Raw genomic sequence first — 14989 nt, 5'->3', positions numbered from 1 at the left:
AAAATCCTCCGTATCTAAAAGGATCGTGATATGACATGGCTGCTGGAGAGAGACAGATTAGAGAGCTCAGCTCCCACCAGTTCAAATGCAAACAGAACACAGACTTGGTGGCTGCAGGCAGTGGCTGTGAGGCTGTGCTAGGCAATACCTCAGACTTCACCTTGACCCAAACAGGCAGCACTATAAACCAGCTATGAAACTGTTCTTGGGGTATAGGCAACACTCTGGACTCCCAGCCTGAGAACATCTGACTGCACTTGCACACAACATCACAAAATCCTTCTTTTTACTTCGCTTCACCCACACCACTTGTGTTTTGAAGTGAGCTGCAGAAAAGCCCCAGCACAGCTCCTCTTCCCCAGGTGCCACAGGGAAGGGACAACAGGAGATCTACTTGGTTTCAGCACAGCTCCACAACACTGGGCTGCTCTCATTTGTCTGAACGCTGATGTGTGCACACACACCTCTGCCAAGAGTCAAACAAATGGACTCTTCAAAGAGCTAAAATATCAGTGCTAGAGAGAAACAAAAGCTGCAGCAGAATTTCCCTTCCCCGGCTGGCACAGGCTCGCTCCAAGAATCCCCACTCCATCATCCTGTCACAAAGTGATATTTAAAGGCAAATAAAGTTCTCTTATCAGAGAAAATTCCTAACGTCAAAAACAACCCAAAAGGGAGTTTAGTGCTTGAAAAGCTGAGATTTATAGCTCATACAAAGCTGGTGCCCTGGGAGCATACATCTCCCAAAGTCTAACAGGTATCCTGAGGGACATCTCTGCAAGGGGAGGAAAAGGGCAGCTCTGTGCCCAATTCAGACATACCCAGCTGCAGGAGGGCCAGAACAGCAGCCTCCAGCTCAGCCCTGCCCCAGCCACACACATTGCTGAAACAGAGGACAAGTATTAATAACAACATGCCTCCAAAATAGCCCTGACAATCCATGGAAGTCTTTCTAAAGGGAGAAAAGAGACAAGGAATAGGCATTTAAATTTACTGAGTCATCCATAAAGCACATGTCATGGTCATTCAGACAAGAAGGTCTGAGCACTGTTGTGTGGGTATGGAGCAAGAGGAAGGGCACATCCCTGAAGACTGGCACCAGCTGAATCTCCTCCTCAGCAGGATACACAGACAAGAACTTCCTGAGGCTCCTGTCAGACATTCCTCTGGCTCTGGGACAGCCTCTCCTCCACTTGTCAAAGGTTGCTCTGGTTCCCACCACAGGCTGCTGGCACCTGAACCTGGCTGGCAGGTTAAGGAGGCTTAAGAGAGATGTTTGGGGAGGAGTGAATTAGAGACAGCTGGGAAACCTGCAAGGTCCTGAAGCACTGCAAGTCAGAGGCCATTCTCCAGTTGTGAATGGGCAGGAGGGTGGGACTTGTCACCACTGTTAGGGTTTGCACTGGTAAGGATTGGTGTCATCCAATCAAAGTGGTCATCCAGCAATCTCTCCAGCTTCATCAAGGGGGAAAATAGACAATCTTTGCACCTTGCTTTTCAAAACTGAGGAAAGCCAGACCCAAATGCTGCTTTAATTTCCCCCTGCAGCCTATGTGTTGTCAAGGCACACACAGCTAAGCTGCTATGGAGAAGCAGCATTTTCTGCCTGCTTACCCTCTCAGCAGAGCTGTTACTTGTTACTGAAGCCCAAGAGGCTTCAGCTCAGGCAGCTGCTTTCTCTGCAGGACCAATTCTCACAGCTTAACATCTGCCTCTTGGCATGGGAATAAGGCTGAGTACCAGCCAGTGAACTTACTCCTTCCCTCCATTGTAAAATCCTCCCAGCTTAATTCTACAGAGAATAAATTAACGCTCCTGCTGGAATCTGATATAGCCTTTAGCTGGACTATGGCTTCAGCATACCTGCACGTGTTCTGGTCCCAGGCACTGGGGGAGCCTCTGCTCTGAATGAACAGCAGCCACAAACACAAAACAGAAACATGAGGCACATCCCTATCTTCTGCATTTATCTTTCTGCAAAGCCAGCTACAAGTTCATAGTAAATCCCACAGAGTCTCTGGGGATTCTCCTCGCTGTCCAGTTTCATACTAGAAAGAAATGTTCCTAATTAAACATCCTTGAGTCCAAACTCCTTGCATGCCTCTAGCTCTGAGAAGTCCCCTGCCTCTGGAGAGCATGGCTTGCAAGCCAGTCACATTGGTGCATAAGAGTTGTTTTTTGCAGCATGAAACTTGATGCAAGACCAAGCCCAAGGCTCAGTGCTTTACAAAGTGAAAACAGCCAAAAAACCCCACTGGTTCTGGGGGCTGCGAGCCCTGCTGTAAGCAATGCTGGAACAGGGGAGTGGCAGGGTCAGGCAACACACAGGCTCATGACCCCTACAAGCCCTCTCTGGCTGAAAGAAAATGATGTAGGTGGTTTCAGTACATTTTAAGTCACGGGAGATGTGGGTTTGTGCACGTACATTCATATACAGACACTGGGCACTGTGTCAATGCTTGCTGGGAGCTCTCTGGAAGGCCAGTCCCAGTCCCCCTGGCAGGGTTGAATATCCAAGATCAGGGCTAGCATGCTGACTTTCCACCTTTTACTGCTGTGTTTCACAAGAAAGATCAGGGACCTCTGAGTCCTCACTGGATCAGCTGCAGTAGCTCAGCTGAAGCCCAGTTCAGATATTCCCACCCTGCTCCTGCTCTCAAAGTCAAACATGATTCCTCTGCTCCAAACCCATCGTTAGCACCACTGCTCACATTTATTCCAGTCATGACTGCAATTTTGGAGCACAAACAACCCAGCCAACAGTGCACATCCACTCCCCTCCAGCATGTAAAGGTTAGGGTCATTCCTACATGAAGCACTGAAAATACTTGGGAGCCTGTGACCGCAGTGAACTCGATGCTGGAACGAGCCCCTGCATCCTGGTATTCAGAGGGATTCTAGTTACATCTGCTGAGTCCCCTTCTCCTCCATCCAGCAGCCTTATCTTGCAGAATATCACAGCCTGCCGGAAAAAATAAAGGCAGATTGCCTGCTTCAAGTGCATCTGCTGAGAAAACTTGAGAGATACAAAGATGGAGCAGTAGCTCTAAAAATAGAGCTGGCAGAAAAGCCAGACTTCTCATTCCATGTTTAGTTCCAGTACAGTTCTGCCCAACCAATATTGCAAGAGAAATGGTCATGGTTTTTTTTTCCAAAGCCTTTATTTAGCTCCTATTATCAGTCTGATGAATAAAACCCTCTATGCTCACAGCCTCTTGGGGAGTTTTTTTCCCTTCTCCATAGAGGAAGGAGGTGAAACATCACATTTAATGCACACGCCTGTGTCCAGGCAAGCAGGCAGATCCCCTGCCCTCATCATGTCTGAAAGCACAACAGGTACAACTCCACCTTCCACCATCGCCTGGGATTTCATGGGATGAGTTTTCAGCCAGGAAATTCTGACAGGAGTATTCTGACTAGCAACCAACCTTCTCTAAAAACAATAACATCCCTACACGTAGCTGATGTTGCCATTAGTGGTTTTGAGACATGTTTCCTTAGTAACAATCACTTGTGGCTGCCCCAGTGCTTGGAAGGATGGAACAAGTCTCAGAGCCAGGAGAGGAAGATGGAGATAAGGGCATTTCCTCCATCTCCCACTCAATCCATCCCTTTCTGCCTTTGGATGGTGGGAAGCTTTAACCAGCACCAAAATCCCACGAAAATATAATTCCAATTATGGCCCAGTGGAACAGTGTAAAGATTTGAAGGGTAAAACCAAGATCCAGAGAGGCAAGAGAAACTCAGCTGCTTTTGGAGCAAGACATTCTCTGTCCATCCATTTATCCAGCTATCCTCCTCTTGCCTCCAATGGCAAATTTGCACCTTTCACTTCTATCCCCTCCCTCGAGACACTGATTTCAGTTTTCCTATTCTGGGAGGCATCTATGGAAAAGAGACAGCAAGCTGGACCCAGCCACATCCCACATTTCTTTGGTGAGGGATTTTTGCTGTAGTCTCACTGATATTCCTGTAAGGTGCCACAAAGGCACATGGTAACATTTAACAAGCAAAATAAATCTTTACATTGTTGTAACAATGACAACTACATTTTGTCAAACAGCAAGAAAAGGCCTTTTTTGGTGCTTTGACTGAAAGGTGCAAGCAGGCGATGCTGGCCAGGAGCTATGTGCAGCTCTACTCCCAGAGCATGCAGGAGTAGTTTATATAGTAAACCACTCTCTAATCTTCTGTAGGACAGATTTATTACCTTTGGCATTGACTTGCTAAAATAGCACCATGTAAAAGCAAAGCAGTTCATCTCTTCCTAACCACTGCTATCCCCGTGGAGCACACGTGGGGAAAGCGTTACCAGCGCTGCCGTGTTCCTGCTGGGGATTTCCTGGAGGGATGCACCAGGCCAGCAGGTTCTGCTCCACGGTACAGCACATGGGCCATAAATCCCACTCTTCAGGGGCACATGAGGCCTCCTGGACACTCCCAGCATGGCCAGCCCAAAGGGCTTCAGCACAGGCACAGCTGGCACCTGCAGCACTGTACCCTAGTCTGGGTCATTGCACAGTAGTTCCAGTAGGAACTCTAGGTAGTAAAACCTAGACTGAAGCAGGGATAGTATAAAACCCCCAGAAGAACAATTTCAGAGCCCACTGGGGAAAGTGGTTTGTTTATTGTGGGTTTTTTTTCATTTTTCCCTTTCAAAAGTGATTGATGCTTTTCCTTCCATCCATCCCCCAGGCACCACCTTGATCCAACCCTGCAGCCACAAGCCCACCTGGAAGATGTGGCAGAGGCCAGAGCCTGGATGGGGTTATTGGTCTGCAGCCCCAGGTAAAAGCAGCTCCCTGGGTGCACAGGGCACCTCTGTCCACAGCCTGGGCACCAGCATTCATGCCAGGGGCTGCCCAGCTACCGTGGGCACAGGCAGCACTCGATGGGCTCAGAAACACTCGGCAGCACTGGCACAGAAGCTGCTTTTCCCAGCAGTGGCAGAAGCTAAAGCTAATAAGCAATCAAACTAATAAGTCAACAGGAGATCTTCATGCACCTTTCATCTCTGCAAACAAGTATGTGGAAGGTGAAAAAGCCCCATAAAGCCAGAGAGCTTCTGTCTTGCTTTGAATTTCTCTAGGTCAGTGACCTGCCCCTTTAGCATCTTCTCCCTGTAATCATTTATTCTCACTAAAGCAATGGATTTACTCATTAACAGCCCTGCTGTCCCCCTGCTGAGCCTCAGCTGGCCTACCAGCACATCTATTTCTTCCTAGTCTATACATCAGAATCTTTAATCAAAATCATACCTGCTTCTGGCAGGTATGTGCCTACCTTTTATTCTCAATCACATACAAACTATTTCAGTCCTCCAGGCAGCACAATAAAAAAAAGGTGCTTCCCCTCCAAGCAGGCAAGCTCTGTGCTCAGCAAGTGGTGCTGATCATCCCTCTGAACAGTCGATGGAGTTGGGCTTTAGAAGCATTCTAGAAGCTCTGCAGAGAATCTGACAGGAGTGAGAAGAGCCTTTTTGGAATTGAAAGCTCATGTCAAGTGTTTTTAATGATATTCTGCAGTTCTGCCCATCCCCTTGAACAGAGAATACATGAGAGGTACTTGTTTTCTCTGAATGTCACTGTGCAGACACAACCTCCTCCATCTTCTAAACTAATATTTGAAGTTGTAAGACAGAGAAGAATTTCCCTCTCAGGTACTGTGTAATGTGAGTAGGAACAAGCATGTCTCCAGGGCTCTGACTTGACTTCTAAGTCACCATGTCTAAAATAAACTCTTTTTCTTGTTTTCTGGTAAGGAAGCTCTCTGCAGTTCTGGTTCAGACCAGTTTGAAGCTTGTGTACAGCTTGATGTAGGCATCCCCTGAACGCTGCACAAGTAGCTTGTGTGGCACTTGCTGTCTGCAGCTTTGGGCAGGCAGGGATTTAATGGGATGCTCCCCAAACTGTGTCCTGCCCATACTCCTCTGTGCCTCTTACTGTCAGCTGGCTGAACATGCTGAGCATCAGGCTCTCACTGCTGCCCTGCTAGTGGTCACTTCTAAATCTTGGCTAGCCAGGTCTTCTACTGAGCACTGTGCAGGCTCATTGAGCCCCAAGCAATGCCACAGCTCTGTCCTGCCTTGTGCCAAGTGCAGCCTGTGCACAAGCTTGTGCTTGAACTCCAGCAATACTAACTGGTGTGCTTGCTGAAATTGCTGAGGAGAAGCAAGACTTGAGGGATGCAGTCTAAAAGCAGTTAATTTAAACCAGCAAGAAGCAGCAGTCTCTTCAGAGAGCTCTCAGTTCATGTGTAGGGAGAGGCATTTTTTGGTACCTAATGGGAAAGAACTGCTTTTAGTCATGATGGTCCTGCCTGGTACCTCCTGTTTATCAACATGCAGCCTACCAGGGTAGGAACTATGACCTTGAGCACAAGAACCCCATTAAAAGACCATTCAGCCAAGGACAACGTCACTGTGAGAGGATTCCCCCAAGAGTTTGCCAGTCAGAGCTCAGAGCTGCTCCCCATCTCGCTCATTTCCTCCAAGTACAATTTAACAGCTCTCAGTTAATTTGGTTAACTGTTCACCAGCTGCATGTGTGCTGAGATACACAGAATAAAGTGTCCACATCATGGATTGTTTGCTTTTAAAACACAGAGAAGGAATCCATGACTTTGGCAGCAATCACAACTAAACCAAGTCATTAAAACATGGCACATTCCAGACCCAGATGTATGGGCACAGATGTGAGCAGGCTCAGGGGTCCACGGTCCAGCACAGGAGAGCTCAAAGCCTCTGGTGTACTTGGGCTCTCCAGGCTCTGCTCATGCCACAGCCTGTTGTCTGTGAACCTTCCTGGGAGGAGGCTGGAGAGGGCAGAGGGCTCTTCTGCATTGTTCCTCCGATTCCCACTCTTGCAAGCCACCACCAGCTTGGGCACAATACAGCTGGCAAGCTTTACAAATAAAAGTCAAGGCAAAGCCCCAGTGGATTTGTGAGTGGAGGTGCCTCCCTCAAGCCAAAGCTCCCACACAACCAAGCTGGAATTTCAGCCATGCACTGGGACAAAATTCCTCAACTTCCTCCAAACAGCTCCTTGCTAAGGAATCTGGTCTGACCTTTCATACCACTTCACTTCTGCTCTGCAATTAAAAAGCAGCAGCAGCACAGTCATCAATTTTGGTTCAGTTTCTGTATGGAAACAGTGTGGGCCAGCCAAGACCAGCTTGGGAGTGCTGAAGTAAATGGCTGTGTGGCACAGCATGTGGCACCTACATTGTACTGCTGGTGTCTAAGTTGAGCAAACATTGTTTATGCCTAAGTTACACCCCAATGAAGATGAGATGTCTACCACTGCAGAATCCCTGAAGGCATTTCAAGCCAAGCAAAGAAACTGGCACCAGTCTTGGAGGAGAGTCTGCCTGGCTCTCAGTTTGAGTCCAAACTGGGCAGCACAGTAGATAGCCCAAGCTCGCTCTCAGGCTCCTAGAAGATGTAATGCTTGGCAATTATCAAAAGGATTTTGGTTTGAAAGGGTTTTTAATCTCCTGAAGCCAGCGCAACCCTGCAACCAGTTCTTGTAGCTCATTGTATGTCCCTGTGAACACTCTGCCTTCATCACCTCCCAGACTCAGGCAGTTAAAGAAACTTGCAATGCAGACAGGCAGGAGACCTCTCTCCATTGGCTTCACAAATCCCTAATGATATAATAGACTCCCCAACAAGCTGGAGTGGGAGGGTGGAAAATCAGACAAAACACACAATGATTAATTTCTCCTCTTTGTGGAAGTGTCAGTCATCAAAGGACGGATTCCTGGAATGCAGGGGAGGAAAAGCTGAGCATGGTACATGAGAGACCTTGTGATTTAGGTATAAAAGCAAAATCCTGTCAATGGACTAAGATTTAAAGAAAATACAATTCAGTGAAGTTACACAGATGGTGTCACACAGCTCTGAACATCATGAACTTGCATCTAACTAGTAGTCCAAGTTAAAGTAGAAGCTGTTTCAGGCAAATATCAAGCTGAACTGGCTGTGCAGGCAGTTGGTGAGAGAAGTAAGCATCCTGACTGGCAAGAAGTTTCCATTCCCTTCAACTTTCCCTTCTGCCAGTTCACCCCTATTCTCTGAAGTGCATTATCTCTGCTTACTCCAACCTTTTCTTGTCATCTTATCTTCATCCTCTTCCTGCCACAGCTTCAAAGAGAAGTTTTAACATCACAGAAAGGAACGAATGAGCTAAAAAAGATTGTGTGTGTGTGTATATATAAACACACCAGTCCAACCTCTTTGGTGACCTGGCACACTTGCAAAGGCAGGATGATGCTTTACATGCAAAGACGAGGAGAAGCAACAGGAAAACTACAAAACTCCCCCAGTGCCCTGAGTGAACCTTGCTAAAGCACTGCTCAGACCAGACAGATCTCTCACTAATCTCAAGCTAGGCAGCATCCACTGGGTTCATGAGAAGAGGAGAAAAGGCAAATACACCACAGCTACGTTTGGGTCAGGACTATAAAACACGGTCTGCTCTGGAGTCCTTGTTTAGGACAACAATCAAGTAGCACTTAACTCCTGCAGCTGTATTTGAGAGTGCCCTGAAAAGTGTTTCTTAGGAGCTAGAGAAAACAAACTTCTCTGTCTTGATGAGGAGGCCCTAGACCAGAGAAGACCTTTTCTATGGACAACATGCATTCATGACTGCTGGGAGGAATCTCCACGCCTGTCAGATCAGCAAGAAGGATCCCAGGCAGCCCTCTCCCTTGATAGCACAGCAGGATGCATGTCTCTGCAGGAACACAAACCCTCAGCAGCACACACCTCAGAGATATCTCAAAAGGCACTTGAGCTGCCCCTCTGGGCAATGTGCAGGACAAGCCCTGCAGCTCTTTTCCTCTGACAGTTTTTAACACACAAAAAAAGAAGCCAAAAAGCCCCAAACCCACAAACTCCCTGGTCCCAGCACCTCCCACATAGGTCAGGGCTCATGAGTCAGAGGCACAACCAGAGCCCAGCCTGCTGCTGTGGGATTTTTGCTCAAGCCTCTATCTGCCCAGGAAGAGCTCAGTTATGACACCAGAGGCTCCATCCAGACAAATGTAATCTCCTGAGATAAGCTTGTCTGCAGTAAAAGGAAATTGGCTGCCTTGTTTCCAACCAGACCTCCCTTGTAAGTACCTTTTTGCATACACTTGCATCTCCTGTGCTAAGCTGCTGGGCTCTGTGGGCCAGTGCTGGGGCTCATGCAACAGCAGGAGCCCAAGAATAAATCACTGCAGCAGGCTCCATGCCAGTACTGCCAGTGGCAGCAAGGGCTGCAGTCTTCTATGAAGCAACCCTCCCCAGGACCCACTTAATCAGAGCCTCTATGACTCACTTCACATTTCCCAAAGAGGCCACTGTCCCACATCACTATTTGCTCATTGCAGAGGCAAACTCAGGAGCTCTATCCATGAAAGCCTGATGCTAATGAAGACCAGTAACCACTTAACAACCCCCTCAGCTGCCTCATGGGGGGTTTCTGAAACCTAGATGTGCTGCAGGGTGTTCACCTACTCTGGCTACACTGCAAGTCTCTTGCACAGAGCAACTTCGAGGTCATCCAGGCTATTCAAGTCTGGTGTTATTTTTAGGGCTCCCCATTACGTAGGGATATCCGGGAAGACTTCACAGATCTAGTCCAATTCCCACAGAGTTCAAGACCAAATTGCTCATGAGTTCATTTTATCCTCAAGGGTTTTTCCTTTATGTTTGGCTTATACCCTCCTATTTCTACTGGCATTTTAATTTTGTAAAAAATTCTTATTAAACATTATTTTAAAGGGAAAAAATATGCAGCAGCCTTGGTGGGTGGAACAGATATTTTAAGGCATTGCCCACATTGGGAACGGAGAGCTAGAACATCTGAAAAGTTCATTCACATCCTGCCCTTCTTGTTAGCTTCAGGCTGTTGCCACAGAAAACAAGGGAGAAGCAAAAGAGATGGAGACATCTTTAAAGGTACATAGGCTGAAGGGAGCACAATGGGTTATTTCAGCTTTAAGTTACCTTTTGCAGCCAAGGCAGTACCACAGGCAGCTTCCCTGTCCATTCCCACATGAGTAGCTGTGCCTTCTTATGTCTCCCTCATCCTGTCTTTGAGAAGATCCCCTCAGATTTAGACACAGCCACTGCAGTCCCCAGCATCACCACCTCCGTGGGATGCCCCAATCTCCTCTAACTCCATGCCTGTTCTTGACCAAAGAGGAGATGCACGTGCTAAACATCAGCAACTGAATTACCTAAGATTAGGTAGAAGCAGCACAAGCTGGTGGCTTGCAGCCTCCTGTTTGTGGAAGTGCCCTGACCAAGATCATAAGAAGCATGCAAACTGGAGTATTCTTGCTATGAGCAAAGCCAACATTGGCAGAGGAGGGAATACTCCATGAAGCTGGAATTCACCCCTCCTCCTCTTCATCCAAAATAGCCCCATGGCTAGGATGATCAGGCTCACTCCAGAACTTGACTGCTCTGGGGTCAGCTGAGGAGAAAGGAGCTAGGCTGGAGATGTGCTGTGAAGGCAGCAGTGTGGTTGCTGAATGTGGGAGCACTGCAAGGTTAAGGTGAAGGGGTTGGTACAGTTTACCTATCATTTCTGCTTTGTTTATTTATTACATTTTTTAATTAATGCCCAGCTGCCTTGGTTATTGAATCTAAACTCAAAGTGACTGTGCAGAGCCTGGGGACAGCTGATGTGTTAAGGCAAGCCCACAGCAACTCCCCAGCCCGTTCATCACACTGGCATTGGCTCCCCAGGGCAGCTGGCTGGGCCTGCTGCTGAGAGCCAAACAAATGCTACTGACTCACTTGTCTACAGCATATTATGTTTTGATATATTTATTGCCACCCCAATCGGAAGAAAGAAACATTTCTCTTGGACATAATGAAGAACACATTTCCAGTACTTGACAGCTGGAAGCTGGAAAGGTAGCCAAAAAAAAATCCCCTTTTTTTTTTCTCCTTTAAAGTAAGCATCTGGAAAACTTGTTTGCTGGGGAAGAGGAACCCTCTCAAACCAACCCAGTAAAAGAGTCAATTAAACTTGGTCACAATTCGCAGGCAGAAGCTGATAAGATCATATCATGAGTGTGACATCAATGTGTTTTTTCTGTCTGCCCCTGGCAGCTCCACTCCAGGAGGATGAAAAGAGGCTGCTTTCATTTAATGAAATGCAGCAACTCCCCCAGGCAGAGATCTTCAGTGTGGTTTCCATCAGCCACAGAAATACAGGGAATTCTTTAATCTCCAGCCCCTACCTCTTCAGCTGATACACTCTGGGCAATGCTAACGTGTTCCTTCCCCTGAGATGGCAAACGAGCCCCCCTCCACCTGCTCAGGTGTACCCACAAGCTTCAAGATACTCCTAGGACCAGCCCAAGTGGCAGAAATACAGCAGAGGGAATGACAACCACCACACACACTTACAAGCATGCATGCAAAACACTGCTTTGACCAGGCCAGATGCTCACACTAAGTCAGGGAACCCCTGTTCTCTCTATCTGCTGTCACAACATCACTGCACCGAGTGCAGCCCAAGGGCTGGGGCCAGTCACCAATTAAAGATGGATGAGCAGAGGTGCTGAGCAATGGTGGGAGGGACCAGTGCTACATGTTATTTGCTGACACAGATCTATGCCCTTCATCATGTCTAAATCACAACTTAAAGCTGGTGCCAGGCTGCCCAAACCTGCCTCCTCTGCTTGAGGCACCTCTGTGAGGAGGCCCTGGCAGAGCCTGTCAGCCGGGTGCTCCCCAGCACAGTGCTGCTCACACCATGCTGCTGGGAAAGCACTGCTGTCATGGAATCCCAGAACAGTGGGGGTTGGAAGGGCCCTGCAGAGCTCCTCAGCCCAAGTCCCTGCTAAAGCAGGTTCCTCTTGCTCAAGGGGCACAGGAACATGTTCAGGTGGGTTTGGAAACCTCCCGAGAAGGAGCCTCCACACCCTCCCTGGGCAGCCTGGGCCAGGGCTCCTTCATCTTCACAGTAAAGACGTTTTTCCTTGTGTTTAAGTGGACTCTTGTGTGTCCCAGCTCATGTCCATTACCCATATCGATGTGCTGATTGCTTTTCCCAGAAGCACGAGCAGCTGACAGGAACAGGAATGCTCTGCTCTGGCCTGGCTGGCTGGGAAAATGATTCTCCTCCAAATTTCATGACAGGTTCATATTCTTTTGGAGGGAGGACAAATGTGGGGCTGTTTTTAAATATGTGCTGTGTTATTGTAACTAATAACAGGAAATTAATGGCTCTCTATGTGGTGGGACAGCAGACAGTCCCTCTGGGGCAGGCTGCTGAGTGTCCCCACCATGGCTGCATCCTGTGTGCTGCCTGCCTCTGATGGCTGTGCAGCACAGGCTGCCAAAAGCACTGGACACTGCACCCCATGTCCCATAGCTGTGGGACAATTGAAGCCTAAAGCCTTTGTCTGGGTATGTTTATCTATCCTGGACACCAAAGGTACATTCAAAATGACATGTGCCACCTCCTCTGCCTTGGGGACAGGTGAAGAGACTCCCCCTTTCCTTACCAGCTTCCTGGCTGCCACTCTCCAGCCACTGGAAGAAAAGCTGCTTCTGGCACACACAAAACATTTCTTTTTGAGAAACAGAATGAACTCACACTGTTCTCCAGCATTCAGTTATCCATCTCAGCAGGCAATCGGGCTCTGCCAGAACAAACACGACATCAAATAAACAACGCATTAAGACGAAGCACGCCGCAGGCACGTGCGGTCACTCTGGTCTCAAGCCCCAGTGGCTCCTGTGGCTCAGACATCTGCAGATGCTTTGCTCTGCTCACCACAGAGCCCTGCTTTTCTCTGACCTGCTCCAGGGCTGCCTTGGAGGTACTCAGCTGCAGAAACCAGGCCTTGCTGCTGACAGACAAGTGCAGCTCAAACGCAACAGCTTTGCGTAGCTGAGGACTGATGCTTTCAACACACCTCCAGCTATCCTGGTCAGAAAGGTATTAGCACACAAAGAAGAGGACAACTGCAAACAACACCACTCCTCTAAGTGCTTCTGCTCAGACAGCATCAACCAGAGGCAGCGGTAATCCACCTGCTACAGTTTCAACACTGCATTTCTGGCCGATGAGACACGCACGGTCCCCGGCAGCCAGGGACCGGAGGAAGAGATGCAGCCCAAAGCTTCCAGCCCAGAGGTGTGTTCCAGGTCGTGCTTCTGACCCAGTTTGAAATCCGGGTGGTTTCTATTCGTGGGGGGCTGCGTGGCGGCTGATGCACCTGTCACCCCCCTCTCCCTTTCAGCAACCCGAGCCGGGGCAGCTACGCCACGAATGCGCTCACATCCTGTCCCGCTCCTGGGGACAGAGGCACGTGGGGCAGGAACACGGACCCCTACCAGGTCTCACGGCTGATGTGAGATGCAAACATCGAGACACGGGGAGAATAAAGCCCAAAGCCTTTCCTATCACCTCACACTGAAGACAGTGTGCCAGTCTGCATGGAAGCCATCCCTTGTTTCCTCCTTCCCAGGGGTGTGGGGTACAAGGTAACTCAGCAGTCCCACCGCTGCAGAAACCCAACACCTTATCGCTATCCCCTGCCCAGAAGGAAGCATCCCTGGGGGGATTTACTACCCCTCTGCACAATAACAAGGACCACAGTTCGAGTACTAGTTATGGATACAGCACAAGCACAGGATTACAAACTCAGCATGCCCTGAACACCCAGCACATGTCCTCATCGGGGACATGTCCTCAAGGGGGACCATGGGCACTACAGGCACAGGCAGCTCATCTCCATCAGGATCCATGATTTGCTGTGCTGTTGGGGCAGGGTCAGGGCAGCACACAATCACTGCTGCACCTGTACTGCTCCTCAGACACAGAAGGACACAAAGCTGTTATTGTGGAAGCAGCAGTAACATTGCTGTACAGTGTCATCCTACTATGAGATTAACAAGAAGCTTTTAACGACCTGGTGTGAATATCCCAAAATGCCTTTAGAGTGGCTGCTGAGAGCAGTCATTTAACTTCTGCCCTTTGCTGAACACTCACAGTTCTTCTAGAGACAAGGACCTTGTGAGTGCAATTTAGCCCTGAATACCATGTATAACAGCACCATGTATAACAGTGGTATAAAGACAGTGGGGTCAGAAGTGGCTGTTGTGCAGAGATGGATCCCTCAGCAGGATGCACACTAACCTGAGTGGGTTTGGCTCACAGTTGTTAGAGCTGTATATCATGGCCACTGTACCCTCCTGCTCTGCTCCCAAGAGAGCATTTACAAATATTTTCCAGGATAAACACTTGTAAATAGTGTTTTTCAACTTGTCTGAGATCAGATTCTTCACCTCCTGTTTTCAAAGAGAACCATCTTCAAAGGAGGGGAGGAGGCAAAGCCATTCATGTTAACAGGGTAGCTACAGGCAATCCACACTGTTTGGCACTCTTCTCCAAAGCTGTTGTGGTTGGGTGTTTGTACTAGATGGTGTGTCTACCAGGCACAGCCAAAGCCTCCCCTGCAATGCCTCCCAGCACTGTTCCCAGGCACAGGGTACAGCGCCCTGACAGCCTCCAGAAACCCAATCTGCCTGGGGAAACGTGATCACCTCCAGAGCTCTGCTGCTGAGGGACAGGGGGCACATTCTGCCAAGATCACAGCAAAGCAGACTGGCATCTGACTCCGAGCCTCACGGTTCATGAAATCAATATATGGGCCACAGTAGTAACCTCAGCTCCTCTGCTCTTTGAAGAGTTCTCTCCCTCCCCCCTCTCCTGACCACGAAGCCAGAGTCTGGGTGGTCCCTTCCAAGACTGTAAATTGTCTTGTTGAAAGCCTTAGCAAAAAAAAGGTCAGATGCCTTATAAAGTAGATGCCTTATAAAGTGAACAACACTGACTGTACTAAGCAACTCTTTGCCTGTTATTGAAAGGATATGTACATCTGCACAGCTGCTTGCACTACAGCAGGCATCACACCTCATCCACATCCATCCACGTTGCACAAGTTTGCCCCAAAACAGTATGTAAAGATACAA

At 48.5% G+C, this 14989-nt stretch overlaps 1 protein-coding gene across 3 annotated transcripts in view; it reads right to left on the bottom strand.

Annotated features, from left to right (window-relative positions):
• LAMA5 (laminin subunit alpha 5) overlaps window positions 1-14989 on the bottom strand; it is an 88719-nt gene that overhangs the window by 52348 nt on the left and 21382 nt on the right. The window lies entirely within an intron of this gene.

The sequence above is a fragment of the Colius striatus genome, chromosome 16 (genome assembly GCF_028858725.1).
Source record: "Colius striatus isolate bColStr4 chromosome 16, bColStr4.1.hap1, whole genome shotgun sequence".
Lineage (NCBI taxonomy): Eukaryota > Metazoa > Chordata > Aves > Coliiformes > Coliidae > Colius > Colius striatus.
This window is presented reverse-complemented; position numbering and strand designations above follow the sequence as displayed.